This window comes from Hyperolius riggenbachi, chromosome 3, assembly GCF_040937935.1.
Source record: "Hyperolius riggenbachi isolate aHypRig1 chromosome 3, aHypRig1.pri, whole genome shotgun sequence".
Lineage (NCBI taxonomy): Eukaryota > Metazoa > Chordata > Amphibia > Anura > Hyperoliidae > Hyperolius > Hyperolius riggenbachi.
In genome coordinates this window covers 410,239,452-410,255,454 of record NC_090648.1, presented here as the reverse complement: position 1 = coordinate 410,255,454, position 16,003 = coordinate 410,239,452, and the positions used below count along the sequence as shown (strand labels likewise).

Sequence of the window (16,003 nt, the reverse complement as noted above, 5' to 3'; positions counted from 1 at the left end):
GTGCAACGCATAATGGAGCGGCTTCTGGCAGGCAGGGTAAGAAGCGGAACAAATGTGTTCAGCTGAGACATTCCATCACTCGGGATATTGTGGGGGTACATTGGGGTGGCTGTCCACATACAAGATTCTTAGCAGGGATCACTACCATGTAACATACAGATAGTGTCCAAACTAAGGACCCTAGCACTGTTATCAACTATGTTACTGTGCTGCCATGCTGTGTATCAGTACACCAGTATTAAAGGACCACTATTTCAGAAAAAAAATAAAATGTATATGTAAACAAACACATGCTAATAGGAAGTATGTTTCTGCCAGAGTAAAATTAGCTCTAGCTTACCTATGCCGCTATCACTCAGGGCTCGTTTCCACTGTTGCGGTGCGGAATCGCCTGCATTCCGCACCGCATTGCTCGGAAAATCGCTTTTCAAAGCGCTTTTTCAAACGCTTACCGATTTTCCTATCTTTTCTACTGAATCGCAAATGCTCAGAAAATGGTGCAGGACCCACGTTTGCGATTGGATAGAAAGCTCACATAGAGCAACATTGCAGAAGCGCATTCAAGGCGATTTTAAAATCGCCACCACTTGAAAAAAAACCCGAAATCGCTCCAAGTGTGAACAGGCCCTAAATGACAGCAACATAGGAGAAAAGTAATTTATAGCACATTTTATTTTGAGATAAATGTACTTTTTAATTATGTTCTCATGTATTTTGAATGCTACAATTTTTTGCGATAGTGGTCTTTTAAAGTAAAACTCTTTTTCAAAGTAAATGCATAATGTGGTGCCACTAGGGCACACATAACTGACCGCTGCAATCCCACGGTTTTTCGAGCACCCCAGGGCCCTGAAAGTACTCAACCAGCTTGGTCAAATACTCTCATTCCAGGCAGAGGCATGGCTGATTTCCCTGGCTCTGCCTCACACATGCCCATCTCCGCCCCCTTATCTTCTTTGCAGTTGCACATCTGAGCCGCTTGGAGTGCGGCGCGCGAGTGCGCATGTACGTAATGAGGGTATAGCCGTAACCCAGGAAAGATCACTAAAGGTCATGGCCATTTGGATATGGATATCTTTAGGAATAAAATTTTCCAAGAAGGAGAGGCGGTGGAGCATCGGTAATAGCACAAATTACTTTCTAAAATGATAATGCATAGATCAATCATTTTTGTGGGTTTTTTTTTTTTTATTCATTTAAAAGTCAAATGTGCTTTAACTAAACATATTTTTGAATATCACATTTGAGGATTTTAATCTAAATACAGCATGATGCATTTAGATATGACAAAAACAATGTCTAAAGTAGTGTTGATGTTCAGTTTCGGATTTCTTCATTAGGAAACTTGGATTATCCAAGTCGGAAGGAGGAGAAGCGCGACATGGACTGCAATAAAGAAACCCATAATCCAACACCAACACTAGACAAAGACAAGACAAGACAAATAACATTTATATCACATTTTTCTCCTGGCGGACTCAAAGCGCCAACAGTAGCTGTGATCACAACCACGAGCTGCCATGGTGGATAATTTATGTCACAGGCAGTGCTGCTAAGGTTTTTCGTGGCATCATTTCTCCCATTATAATTTGTAGCCAAAGGCCACCCTTCTTAAATAGTATGCTATAGAGTGGACGTCTACAACTACATCTTCCGGCGTATATGACGACTGGGCGTATAAGACAACCTCCCAACTATTCAAATTAAAATATAGAGTTTGGGATAAACTCGCTGTATAAGACTACCCCTCTTCCAACGCACACCAAATAAAAATTAAAAAAACATCATACAGTGGTTCTATGTACAGTATGAACAGATACTGGTGCTGTACTGTATGTGCTACCCAGTATATAACAGTATATAGGCGATTGACTGGTTGGATTGGTCACCTCTCCCACTCCCCAAGTGGATGGGTCAGCTCAGAGTCGGTAACAGGATAGGACAATGACACAGCGTATAAGACGACCTCTGACTTTTCAGAAGATTTTCAAGGGTTAAAAAGTAGTCTTATATGCCAGAATACACAGTATATGTCAATTACAGTCTGCAGTATAGATGTTTAGAAGTGGATGGTACATTTAAAATGATACATTTTCTCAGAATGTTTATATACAGCCTATCATTATATATATATGTATTCCACAATTCAGAGAATGCACCAGTTTCCCGTGCTGCCTGTAGGAGGTATACACCTTGATATGTGGGATGTGGGCAGTACGCTGCAGAATTCAGCTTCATTTAAAGCAGTGGATTGAAATACACATGTTCACATATTCTACACGGTAATCCACAAAAGCCTGTTTTTGGCATGCGATCCCCAGATCACCAATATGCAATGTGAAACCACCCTCAGTACTTTAGTTTCTGAGTAGATTTTGTCCCTGGATTTCCAATTCTTTGCAAAACTATAGTTTCATGAACCATCTATCCAAGTGAAATAACTGAATGCCATTTTTCCTGTATAGACAGCATACTGCTTTCTATGTGTAATATGAGCCTCTAAAGACAGAGGACTTGTCAGCTGAAACGCTCATTCATTTGTAATCGTTTTGGCTGGCAATGCACAGCAAACAGTGAAATTAGAGGATACTAGAGCCGAAAAAGGTTTGGAGAAATGGCCACCACTCCCCCCGTTCTCCACTGTCCCCCTCCTTACATACATAAAGCCCTCCTCCTGCAACCGTTTCCAGGTCGCCAGAGTCGGAAATCAGTATGCAGGTGCTAGCTCGGGTGCATGTGTCCCTCAGTGTTACCGTGGCAGGGAGCGCTATGCACATGACGTAATCACAATGTCATGAGCAGAGCACTCCCGGACGTGGTCACTCGCTGACAGATGCATGCAGCAGGACTAGCACCTACGCACCGATGCCCAACTGATGACTCGGAAGAGGCTGCCAGGTGCCTTTAGGTACGAAAGGAGGGGGGCAGAGGAGAACGGGGGAGTGGTGGCCATTAGGACAGTTCCCCATACATTCCTGCTTCCGCCTCCCTTCCCCCCCCCCAGGGTTGGACTGGGCCACAGTAGTACAGTTTTATCCCTCGGTGGGCCCCGCCTCCAGGTCTCTGGTGGGCCCCCCCTCCTCCTTGTCTGACAGAGCTCCAATTGCTGATTGCAGCACAAAAATTCTCTTCTCAGTGCTGTAATCACTCAAGCTGAGAGCAGTGGCGTAGCTAAGGAGCTGTAGGCCTTGATGCAAATTTTACAATGGGGCCCGCCAAGCACTCTATACATAACAATTGATACGACGCACCAAAACCTGCCAATGGCAACTACAGTGTCAGAGGTGCAAGAAGGGGATGGGAAATAGCTTGTTAATGATTACCAATGTTCAAAGTATCTATAGAAGTGATTATTATGCGCACAGGACCAATAGAGAGGTAATACTGTAGGTTAGGGAGGGCCCTTCGGGGCCCCTTTGGCCCAAGGGCCCCGATGCGGTCGCAACCTCTGCGGTCGCAACCTCTGCAAAGTAGGACATTACTTTATATTGAAGGAGGGGACTCTATGAAAAGTTTTGCTGGGCAGTAGTGTCTCTGAATTACAATGCTGCTAAGATCATGTAAATTTGGCCCTGTCCATAATACATCATGACCACGCCCACCTTCCAGTGCATGGTCACGCCCTTTTTTCACCGAAATCATGGGATGTGTGGGCCCCAGGTTGAAATTTCTTTGGTGGGCCCCCAGTGTCCCAGTCTGACCCTGCCCCCCCCCCCCCTTCATTTCTCTAAACCATTTTTGGGTTGCACAAAAAAATTACCACAGCTAATTGCTTGGTGGGTGTAAGATGGAGACGATGTTTGTAGACATCAAATTGACAATCAAAGCAGGTACTGTCGTGTGATCAGGTAGGCAGGAGTTATATAAGCTTTCTTCCAACAATGCAACAGATTTCAACATTTGAGCCGTCCCATAATGTGCCAATTGCAGCATGTCTGGTAGCGCACACACCGCACAGCTCAGCTCAGGGTATTTTGACGGAAATTTACACACCAGGGAGTCAACATGGTGATGTGAATGGGCCAGTTATGGACCATTGAAACTTAATGTTTGCATAGCAACATAGTGGACATTAAAACATTTGTGTAAAAAAAGATCTAGTTCACACATAGATCTGCACATTTCCGGTCCAGTACTGTCCTGTCAGTTGTTCATCAGTTTTACCTGACTGGACCTTTTATGTGTAAACACATACAAAACTGCCAGGACGGGACTGGACCTAAAATGTACAGCTTTTATGTGTGAACATAGCCATAGAAACATACACAAAACTGACAGGATAGGAACGGAAGATTTGTGAGTGAACACAGCCATAGAAACACATACACTAATCTGCGGTAATTAGAAATTTGCGCTATGCTGCCAGCAGTAGTCTACGCTGCCTGCACACAGCATTCTTACTGCAGTTTAGTGCATCAATTCATAGTTCTAACTCATTGAATAAGCTTTACACTTCTCTGTGCTATTACTTTAAGGCCGGTTTCACACTGTGGATAGGTGCTAGCGGTACGGTACAATGACTGCACGCACTGCCAAAAACAGGCCTTTGGGGATACCACGTTAATACCTGGTAATCCCTGTCAGGCAGCAGGTCATACAGGAAATGATGCATCTCTAGCGCTTACTTCCTATGGCCAAATCAATGATTTGCACGGACGTGTATTGACAAAATACGCTTCCACGCATGTGTGACGTGGAAAACTTGCGGCGTTTTTAAAAAAAATAAAAAAAACCAACATGTGTTGCTCCAAACTTACATGACTTCCGGTCCACCTCAGGTCGCCGCATGGTAGCGTAGGTATGCACTTGTGTTAGATAAGGTACTTCTAGTGCAGCACACCGCATGCAATGTGAACTACCCCATAGACTTTAATTGCCCTAGCGGTAGGCTGCAGTGAAATGCTGCACCAAACCGTGCCAGTGTGAAAGGGCCCTGACAGTTCCAGATTGAAATGCAGCCTGCATTCACCAGTGTTCAGTAGATACCGTATTTTTCGCCGTATAAGACGCACTTTTTCTCCCCAAAAAATAGGGGGGAAAAGTCCCTGCGTCTTATACGGCAAAGGCAGGGAATTCCCGACTTAGAAACGCCCGCCGATACGGACCGCGACCCGCCGCCACGTCGGGAATTCCCTGCCTGAGTATGTAAGTTGTGGCTGCAGATGACGTATGCCTCTGCCCGCTCCCAATGACTGTAATGTGTCCGGCGTGTGTAACATGCCCGCTCCCGCTGTGTTCCTTATCTCTGCGTGCCCCCGCGAGTGACTAATATGCCCGCTCCCCCGCCTGCCTTATCTCCCTCCCCCATGTCTTGGCTGCCCCCCCGGGTGTTAATCTGCAGCGGGCTTACCTCTCCGCCATGCCCGCGAGGATTGGAGACCTCCTTCACAGCCGCATATCTCGCTCTAGTGATCGGCACGTGATAATGACGCAATCACCACATGCCGATCACTAGAGCGAGATGCGCGGCTGTGAAGGAGGTCTCCAATCCTCGCGGGCATGGCGGAGAGGTAAGCCCGCTGCAGATTAACACCCGGGGGGGCAGCCAAGACATGGGTGAGGGAGATAAGGCAGGCGGGAGCGGGCATATTAGTCACTCGCGGGGGCACGCAGAGATAAGGAACACAGCGGGAGGGGGCGTTTAACACACTCAGCCGGACACATAACAGGCATGGGGGAGAGGGCAGAGGCATACGTCAGGTGCAGCCACATGAGGGACACAGAGGACACGGCAGCCATGGGGGACACAGAGGACACATGGGGGACACAGAGGACACATGGGGGACACAGAGGACACATGGGGGACACAGAGGACACATGGGGGACACAACACATGGGGGACACAGAGGACACATGGGGGACACAGGCACATGGGGCAGGCATGAGGGACACATGAGGCATGCATAGGTGACACAGAGGACACATGGGGACACAGGCACATGGGGCAGGCATGAGGGACACAGAGGACACATGGGACATGCATGGTTGCCACAGAGGACACATGGGACAGGTATGGGGGACACAGACAACACATAGGGCAAGCATATAGGGCAGGCATGGGTGACACAGGGCACATGGAGCATGTATGAGGGACACACAGATGACACATGGGGTTTGCATGGGTGACACATGGGGCAGGTATGGGGGACACAGAGGACACATAGGGCATGCATGGGGGACACATAGGGCAGGCATGGGTGACACATGGGGCATGTATGAGGGGCACAGAGGACACATGGGGCAGGTATGGAGGACACAGAGGACACATAGGGCATGCATGGGGGACACATAGGGCAGGCATGGGTGACACATGGGGCATGTATGAGGGGCACAGAGGACACATGGGGCATGTATTGGAGACACAGAGGACACATGGGGAGACAATGGGACACAGGAAGACAACATTTGAGGGGTAACATTTACAAGACTCTCCTGGAATATGGACACACCAGGTTTAGTATATATATTTTTTTCTCTGGTTTTTGCCCTCTAAACCTGGGTGCGTCTTATATTCCGGAGCGTCTTATACGGCGCGAAATACGGTATGTGTGGCCACCACCAAAGGATAAACCACAACAGGTTTTACTGCTGCACACACAATGGCTATCATTCATAAAGCATTTCCGCATGCGGAAATGCTTAATACCGGTGACTTTACCGAACACTCAGCAAAATCCCCATTCATAAAGGCTCTTTCCGCATGAAAAGCTGACAGAGCGATACATTTCCGCCTTGTGCTGAGTTTTTCTAGATTTATCTAGAAAAAGTTACAAACACGTCCATTCATAAGGATTAGAGCAAGCGGTATGCAGAAGGAAAATACCGCTTGCTCGACAGTAGCGATAGGCGGGCGGATTACGTGTAAATGAATGGGACGGACCTCCCAAGCAGCATCAGACAGAGGAGCGCACGGAGGGAATCGGGCAGCTTTTATGTTTCCGCATGTCTTCCGCCACGCTACCGCCAGCTTCCTCCAGAAAACCTCCGCACTTGTATCGCAACAGGCAACTTCTTTATGAATGACCACCCAGAAGTCTTAAGTACCGGTTGCGGAGAAGAACGGTGTTTTCCCGCACTACCGACTGGTCCTTTATGAATGATAGCCAATGAATCTCTGTTTATTAACATTTCACACAAAGATAAAATCCAAGCTTACATTGAGGGTGTATGCATGCTGGACCCCAATCACTTAAAAACACATGTACGGTATTTGCACAATCTGCCTAGAGTGCACCTTATGTTAGATAGCTGCTGGTCCTTTAACCACTAAAGGCAGCCATACACTGGTCGATGTGCCATCAGATCGACCAGCTGACAGATCCCTATCTGATCGAATCTGATCAGATAGGGATCGTATGGCTGCCTTTACTGCAAACAGATTGTGAATCGATTTCAGCCTGAAACCGATCACAATCTGTTCAGCTGCTCCTGCCGCCTGTCCCCCCCCCCCCCCCCCCGTATACATTACCTGATGCGGGCTCCCGGGCGTCTTCTCTGCATCTTCTCAGCGCTGCACCCGCTCCATCCCGGCGCTTCCTGTGTCACTCCGTGACCAGGAAGTTCAAATAGAGCGCCCTCTATTTGAACTTCCTGGGTCACTGCAGTGACCCAGGAAGCGCCGGGATGGAGCGGGTGCAGCGCTGAGAAGATGCAGAGAAGACGCCCGGGAGCCCGCATCAGGTAATGTATTTTTCATCGGATCGGCCGCCGCTAGCGACGCGCACTTAACCGCGGGCGATCGAGGGTAATTTCCCGCACGGCGCGATCGACGGACCGATCCGATTTCGGGAGGAAATCGGATCGTCGGCAGCGTTTACCGCGAACGATTGGCAGCAGATTCGATCCCAGGATCGAATCTGCTGTCGAAACGGCCGGGAATCGGGCCAGTGTATGGCCACCTTAACTCTATCTCCTGCAGAAAGACTGTTCCCATCCCAGGGGTTTAGATATACAACTCCCGCCACCACTCACTCCCGCTCTCGGTCTCACAGCTTATCGTGCTCCCATTCATTGATCTAAGATCTGCGTTCCCATTCATTGATCCCCGTGTCAATGATCGCTGAACTGAATTACACATGCACGCATTACTTCCTGTTGGCATAATATTAGTGTGCGGCATGAAGAAAATGTGTGAGGACATCTTGTGACCAAATAGTAAAATCACACCTACATACATTTATTTCAATAAAAAGAAACACACATAATTTAAAATTAACTCCTAACCTCCCACACTCTCCCATAAATACCCAAATAAAACTTTTGCATTAAAAACAAATAAAAAAAAATGACAATTAAAAAAAAACATAAATAGTTACCTTAGGGATTGAATTTATTTAATATATATGTCAAGAGGGTGTTATACTGTTATTTTTGAAAATATGTTACTTTTGAATATAAAACGCCCCCCGTGGTTTCCTAGTAAGGGCGCATGTGTGTGACGTCACATGCACGTCCTTACTAGGAAACCACGTGGGGCGTGCGTGTATGGAGAGGGGAATGCACCTGGAAGCCAGCAGAGGGACAAACACACGGTGGGTCATTTACATTAGAGGGGCACAGTGTCGGGGGTTTCGCCGCGTTCTCGATTCAGTTGCCTTAGTGGCGGAGCTGAAACTTGGCGACTCCATTGATTTGCATAGCTACAGGTGGTGTGTTATACTATGGGGTAGATGTGATGTTGCATTAACACTGCCCAGCATATATTTATAAAGGACACATTACCATTTTTTTGGGGTTAGAAGGTGATAGGGTTATTTGATTTCTTGAAGCAGAACTAGTACAGAGAGGGTGCTTTTACACTGGTGCAATGTGATTTGCACGTGTCAAAATGGCCGCCACACCGCATCGCACCACATTACTACACACACTTTAGTATATGCGGCAGATTACGTTGACAGGGAAAATGGAGGCAACCTGTGTATACTGCTGGACAGAAAGCGCATCATCTGAAAATCTGAATCTGCACATGTGCATTGCTCTTCAAAAGTGTCAAAAATTAAAAATCTACATGTTACCATTGACTTTCATTGCTTCCAGTGCCGCGCCTGGTGCGTAATAATGCACTGCAGCTTCTGCGTCAGCTAGAGCACTTCCTGAGCATTGCATCACCGGAAGTGTAACATGGTTATTGGCCACTGAGATGAAGTGCATTAAGTGGAAGCGATGCGGCGCGGCTAGTGTAAAAAGGGCCTAAAATCACTTTATAGTAAATTTCAAGGGACCTGGCCAAGTAGTTTACTATGGCCTCAATTCACTAAGATCATGCTGGAGATAATAAGGCAAGAGAAAACTTACCTCCACACAGTGAGAGAGTTATCTTATCTCTTCATTCCCTAAGTTACCTCCTCTGTAGTTACGCTACCTCCTCTGTAGTTATTTTCACACGCAGTTTATGAACAGCCTGTCTTTAACTTTAGAATTCTGGAGTTATTTTAAGGATTGAAGAGTTAACTTAAAGACAGAAGAGTTAACTTTAGGTTTGCCTAAGGTAAAATGTTTCCTGAATACGACATGCCTCATCACCATGGTGATAACTCTAGAAAGCATAGTGAATTGAGGCCAATGTCAAAGTTTACTATGTCAGAATTCGTCATACATTGTATATTCATACAGGCGCATGGTCGGAACCTGGGGACGGAGTTTATTGTAGCCAGAGTTTTACTATATCAAAGTTTACTATATTGAGATTCTATAGTACGTGGGGAGAACAAGTGATACTCAGCTCCCCTGGAAAGCTTCTTCTGCTCTTCAGTCCTCTCCCTATTCTTCCAGGTCCATTTTCCCCCTTTGGTACAGATGTCCCATCTCTGAATCCCAGATGGCCCCCAGTGCTGCACTTTCTGGGACTCAGCTCTAAGGGCAGCTTTGATTTAAAAAAACGCCACTATCCAGTGATTGGGTGCGGTGTCTGAAAGAAGCAGGAAAGGGTGGACACACTCAGTGCAGACTTTGCCACTCAGACTAGGAACAATGGACCTGAAACAAGGAAAGAGGAATAAAGGGAACTAAAATGAGCCTTCCAGGGGAGGAGAGTATAGAACCCCACAGGTTATCACTATTTTTAGCCTGCTGCCCAGAGATACGCTATAACAACATTTATTGCTGATTTACCTATTTCTGTTGTTGGGTGTTCCAACTGTACTGTGTATATACTATGTACTGTATATTTGTATTTGCGGTTCCATTTATTGCCTTTACTGCACAGCAATACAAAAAATGATAGCACAATATAAATAAAAAAATAAAACAGCATCAGGGCCCTTTCAAACTCTATAAGTTGTGTTGCGATACAAATGCAATGCTGCCGAAAAGTCTCACTGCGCATTAAGTAAAGACAAACATACCACATCCCTTCCATTCCTACAGATTTGCAGTTTTATTGCTAATATAAATATGAGATAAAAGAGCAGACTTAGTGATGTTTGAATTGAATTTGCTGTCTTTTGGAAAAGCAGAGATCCAGATCCAAATTCATGTACCGTAAGTCCTGTACACCACTGTACTGTTGTCATGGTTGCAAAAAACAAACAAAAAAGTATAATTCGAATAATTTTTGCAGTTCTGATAAGGCCACAGATTTAAATTAAAATGTTTTCAATTACATAAATTACTACAGAAAATGTAATGTTCTATTAATTATTAAATAACAGATTTTTTTCTTTGGCCAGATGACCAGCGCATAAGATAATCACACAATGGTGGATGACTCACAGTGGTTTGCACCACATGCTGAAAAATCAGCTGAAGTGTGATTTGAAATCTGTGCAAGTGAAAAAACTAGTACAATCACATCTTCTTTTTTTAGCTTTCACAGTTAAAGCATACATTTGGCTAAACAATATTTTTTGTAAAACATTTCAATAGCGTATTTCCTGTTTATCTCTATTTGCATGCAAAATAAGTGACATGACGTGTCTTAGTTTAACTAATGTGTTGAGAAGGAAAAAAAATAAATCGTTATCTTCCCTGCCATTTTGCCTCCTTGTGCCCTGCCAAATCCAAAGCATGCTCACTACAGGCTGTATGCAGGAACGGCCTATAGCAGGGGGGGAGTGGATCATGATCTCCCACAATCCACCTGGCAAAGACAAAAGGCTGAGGCCCTTTTCATGAGGCTGAGTAATAACGGACAGGATGGAAATAAGACATAAAGGAGGGTGAAGAAACCGAGAGCCCGATATAGTGCAGTATGTACTGTTAAAGAGGAGCTGTCAGCCGTACTATTTTAGGGGAAAAAAACAAATATATAAGTAGATGAATATTTGCTCTACTTACATAACATATGTATTGCACTGTCCACGTTATGATTCCTGTGAATTTTAAAGGAAAAGTATAGAATCCTATTCTAGACAGTTTCCATATTTACTGTGGCTATTTTGAAGCCAGTCGTGATGTAATATCCACCCTTAGTCTCCCGCCCTTCACTATAGAAAGTGCATTGTTTCAGCCTGAGAAATGTTGGCCAATCAGAGAGGAACAGAGGTGTGGGAGGGAAAACAGGAGGGAAAGAGGCTTCAGCCAATCTAGAACTAGCCCCTCCCTGTATGCATCCTGGTTTTATTAAAGCTAGTTTTTGGGGGTGGGACAAAGCCTCCCCCCTCCAGTTTACAACCAATCACAGTCCATGTCCTTGGAGAGAGACTTAGGTTTAAACTTGTAAACCCCTGTAATTCAGAAATGATAAATGCCATATTTGGGCTGATGACAGATTCATAACCCTCAGAATAAGACAATTCTTATGATATCAAACTTGATGACCATACTATGTTGAGAAGTTTAATAACTTTGTCATGGCTTTTCCCTGGCCCCCAAAACTGGTATCAAAATGTCCAGCAAGACACCACGAATCAAATGATATCACTTCCATAACTGTCCTGGGTATGGTATTTCTTAGACATGCAAAAATCATACATAGCATTTATTTTCCCTCTGCCCCAGGCGGAGTCAGGAAGTCTGATCGCCTGCTGGGTTTATCCTGGCCTTAAAGAGAACCCGAGGTGGGGTTCTAACAATGATATCTGCACACAGAGGCTGGGTTTGCCTATACTGCCCAGCCTCTGTTGCTATCTCAATCCCCCCTAAGCTCCCCCTGCGCTCTGCTATGCCCCCATAAATCACAGCCACGCTGTCGACACGCAGCAGGCTGTGTTTACCTATTCAGTGTCAGTCTCGCCGCTCCCCCCGCCTCCAGCATAGCTCCGGTCCCCGCCCGCGTCCCTTCCCTCCAATCAGCGGGGAGCGAAGGGCCGCGGTCAGGGACCGGAGCTATGTAGGAGGCGGGGGGAGTGGCGAGACTGACACTGAATAGGTAAACTGAATAGGTGATTTCAGGGGCATAGCAGAGCGCTGGGCTTAGGGCCAGCAACACTTTGCCCTTTTTAAGTTTACTGCTGGGAAGCTTTCACACCTAGGTGTCATTGGTCCCTGAAGGAACTTCTTTTGAACAAGTTAATTGCGAAAACATTGGATTCCCTGGTCAGAGAACAAACATGCTTCATGAAATGAGCTCCATCAGCTACAAAGAAAAACAGAGACCCCCAGGCTCGGCAGTCTGCTATACCTACACATACAATTTTGATCCATCCCGTAAACGACAATCAGTGCAGAAAACCGATTGCGTTTTCTCACAGCTCTTCCATGACAGGTAGTGCAGCTTGAATAGAGTAATACTCACAAAGGTGGGTTACCCTGAAGGTAACCACGGTATAGGCAGGTGGGGAGATTATATCTGACCCCACTCAGGTTAAAGCAGGAGGATTAGCCATATTATGCCAGGGGAAAAAAAACCACATATATAAGTAGATAAATACTTGATCTACTTACATAACACATGTATTGTACTGTCCACATTTTGATTTCAGTGAATTTTATATCGTAAATGAAGATAATTCTTCTCCTGGTGGGAACCATGTCTTTTGCCCACAGTCTGAGGCTAAATACTGATGTCATTTCTTCCCTTAACTTTTTTTGCCTTTCTCCTCCAATCGATGAGCCACCTCAGCCTTGCTTGTAAACACAATTTTAAGTCTACTTTCACCCCTGCTAAAGATGAAAATATAGGACTCAGATTTACAGATTTACTTTCTGAAAATGACTTCCTCAACATCGATATAATTTGATTTATTGAGCGCAGGAATATACTATTTAACACATCAGAGCTTTGCATTAATGATCTTGACTGCAAAGCTAACAAATTCCTTTACTTGTCTTCAGTCTGAAATACCAAACCTGTTCTTGTGTGGTTATTGTGGTGGTCTTCTCATTTAGAATAAGCACCGGTATGTCAATTTCCAAAAATAAATATGCATTTGATTGACTATTATTAAAAATCAAGAATTATACTGTAAATGCTGTTTGGAGTCATTCATTTGCAAAGCTAAAAACTCAGTTGCATTTATTTATGAAGTAGTTCCTCATTTGTACAAACTGCATTTACATTTTTTCTTCTTTCTGGTCACTAAAGATTTTATGCTGTTTGAAAAGAAGCAAATTCCCCCACAATGAGCTGCAAGAGAACACAACTGTTACTGCACAGGTAATATCAATGCCATGAGTGTACAAACAAAAGCAATATGCTAGTACTCCAGAGAAGGAAAGCAGGAAATTCAGCTCACAGTAGAGCGCTGGGTATTTACTTTACTGTATAAGTCAGGGGCGTTGCTAGGATCCTGGGAGATCCCTGGCACCCCTGGGCACAAAGAGAGGAAATGTGCGGCGGGTGGCAATGCAGCAGGAAAGTGGGCGTGGTCAGCGGTCGGGTCAAATGTACATGAACCATGTAAGTTACATATCATAAATATGCAGCAATTCACATAAATAGGCAGAGTTCCCTCACCTGGCTTCTGTCTTACCCTCAGTTGGCCTGTGCGCTTTGCTTGGCTGGCGATTATGCTGTGCTGGGTTTACGGTGATGCTATGCTGGCTGGCAATGATGCTATGCTGGCTTGGCTTGTGGTTATGCTGTGCTGGCAAGGTTGGTGGTGATGCTGAGGCCTGGCTGGTGGTGATGCTGTGGTGGCCTGGCTGGCAGTGATGCTAAGGCCTGGCTGAAAGTAATGCTGAGGGCTGGGTGGTGGTGATGCTGTGCTGGCAAAGCTGGCAGTGATGCTGAGGCCTGGCTGGTGGTGACCTGTGGTGTTGCTGGCCCAGCTGGCTGGCTGTGCCGGAATTACGGTGTGCCCACCGGCAGCACGGCCAGATTTGAACATTTTACCACCCAAGGCCCACTATCACCAGTTGCCCCAGGACTTGGCTAGAGTTATCGGACATGAGAAAGAAGGGAGATTAGGGATACAGTATACTGGTAGAAGAGGGGTAGGCATTTACAAATAAAAAAGCAGTTAGAGTTAGGTAAAAGAAATAAAGCGGTTAGAAAAGATTAAAGGCTATGCTCTTGGGCAATTTAGTGTGAGGCTAGGAATTTTAAAACAGAATCATGCGAAAGGGGATAAAAGTAAATATCAGCTTAGGGTTACTCATCACAAGATTAGGATGATTAAACTGACTAAAGACAGTCAGTGACATGACTATGTACTCTGTAAAGTGCTGCTGAAGATAGCAGCACTATATAAATACATAATATTAATATGCTAGGACAGACTATGACTACGGTAGGGTTTAGCTTGTGAGCTCCTTTGAGGACAGTCGGTGACATGACTATGTACTCTGTAAAGTGCTGCAGCAGATGTCAATGCTATATAAATACATAATAATAATATGGGAGGACATTAGACTACAATTATGGTAGGATTAGAGTGTGAGCTCCTCTGAGGACAGTCAGAGAGGGGAGACCACAAGATGAAGGGGTGATAAGAAAACAGGGGGGGGGGGGCAAGATGGAAGGAGGGTAGGAAAACAGAGAGAGGGGGGAGAGAGAGCACAAGATGAAAGGGGAGAGGGGAAAAGAAAAAAGCTGAAGGGTCACAGCTTTATCACAGTTGTCTCCTGTCCATTCTGCCTATTCCCAGCACAAGCTCCTCTCTGTACTGTGTATTACACGGGCTGTGTTGCTGTCTTGTGCAGGGGAGGGGGGGCCAGTGCACTTCACATTATCTCCCGTGCCAGGTCACACATGGGCCTCGATTCATCATTGTCTTTGAGATAACTTTTTCCAGTTGTTAAATTACCGAATTCGAAGTTAATCGATTTCTAGTTGTATTCATCAAGGTTTTTCCGCATTCGGTGTGAATTCGATAAAATATAATCGATAACAATTCGGTAACCATTCGGTAACGTGTCGATATTTCCATTTTACAGCGGTAATTTAAAGAGGCACTGTAACATCAAAAATATCCCCTGGGGGGTACTCACCTCGGGTGGGGGAAGCCTCGGGATCCTAATGAGGCTTCCCACGCCTTCCTCTGTCCCACGGGGGTCTCACTGCAGCCCTCCGAACAGCCGCCGACAGACCCGACTGTCAATTCAATATTTACCTTTGCAGGCTCCAGCGGGGGCGCTGTGGCTGCTCCGAAGTAGACGGAAATACCCGATCTCAGTCGGGTCCGCTCTACTGCGCAGGCGCTGGAGACTTGCGCCTGCGCAGTAGAGCAGACCCGACGGCGATCAGGTATTTCCGTCTACTTCGGAGCCGACAGCCGTCAGAGTGCCTGCGCAGGAGCCGGGAAGGTAATTATTGACATCACCGCTGTACGGAGGGCTGCAGCGAGACCCCTGAGGGACGGAGGATGGCGTGGGAAGCCTCATTAGGATCCTGAGGCTTCCCCCACCCGAGGTGAGTACCCCCCAGGGGACGTTTTGACGTTACAGATTCTTTTAAACCCAAGGCCATAAGATTCCCATGGAATTGTTGGTAAAAGGCAGTCCTTTGAACACCACGTAGCAACATGCTGAATAGGGCTTAAAGGGACTCCGAGCAGTGCAGAAACTATGGAAAGATGCATACCATTTTGAAGCTCTCTTTCTCTTCTTTCCAACGATATATAAACCGCCGCACTACGCCTTTTCGTTTTCGCTATTTTTGCGCTCAAAATTGCGGCCACGATTT

General features: G+C 45.8%; 1 long non-coding RNA gene across 2 annotated transcripts in view; it reads left to right on the top strand.

Annotated features, from left to right (window-relative positions):
* Positions 1–16,003, top strand: part of LOC137564088 (uncharacterized) — a 274,411-nt gene that overhangs the window by 252,641 nt on the left and 5,767 nt on the right. For both annotated transcript variants that reach the window (XR_011030511.1, XR_011030512.1), the window contains exon 4: positions 13,463–13,534. This is a non-coding gene — a long non-coding RNA (uncharacterized lncRNA). The remainder of the gene's footprint in view (positions 1–13,462; positions 13,535–16,003) is intronic.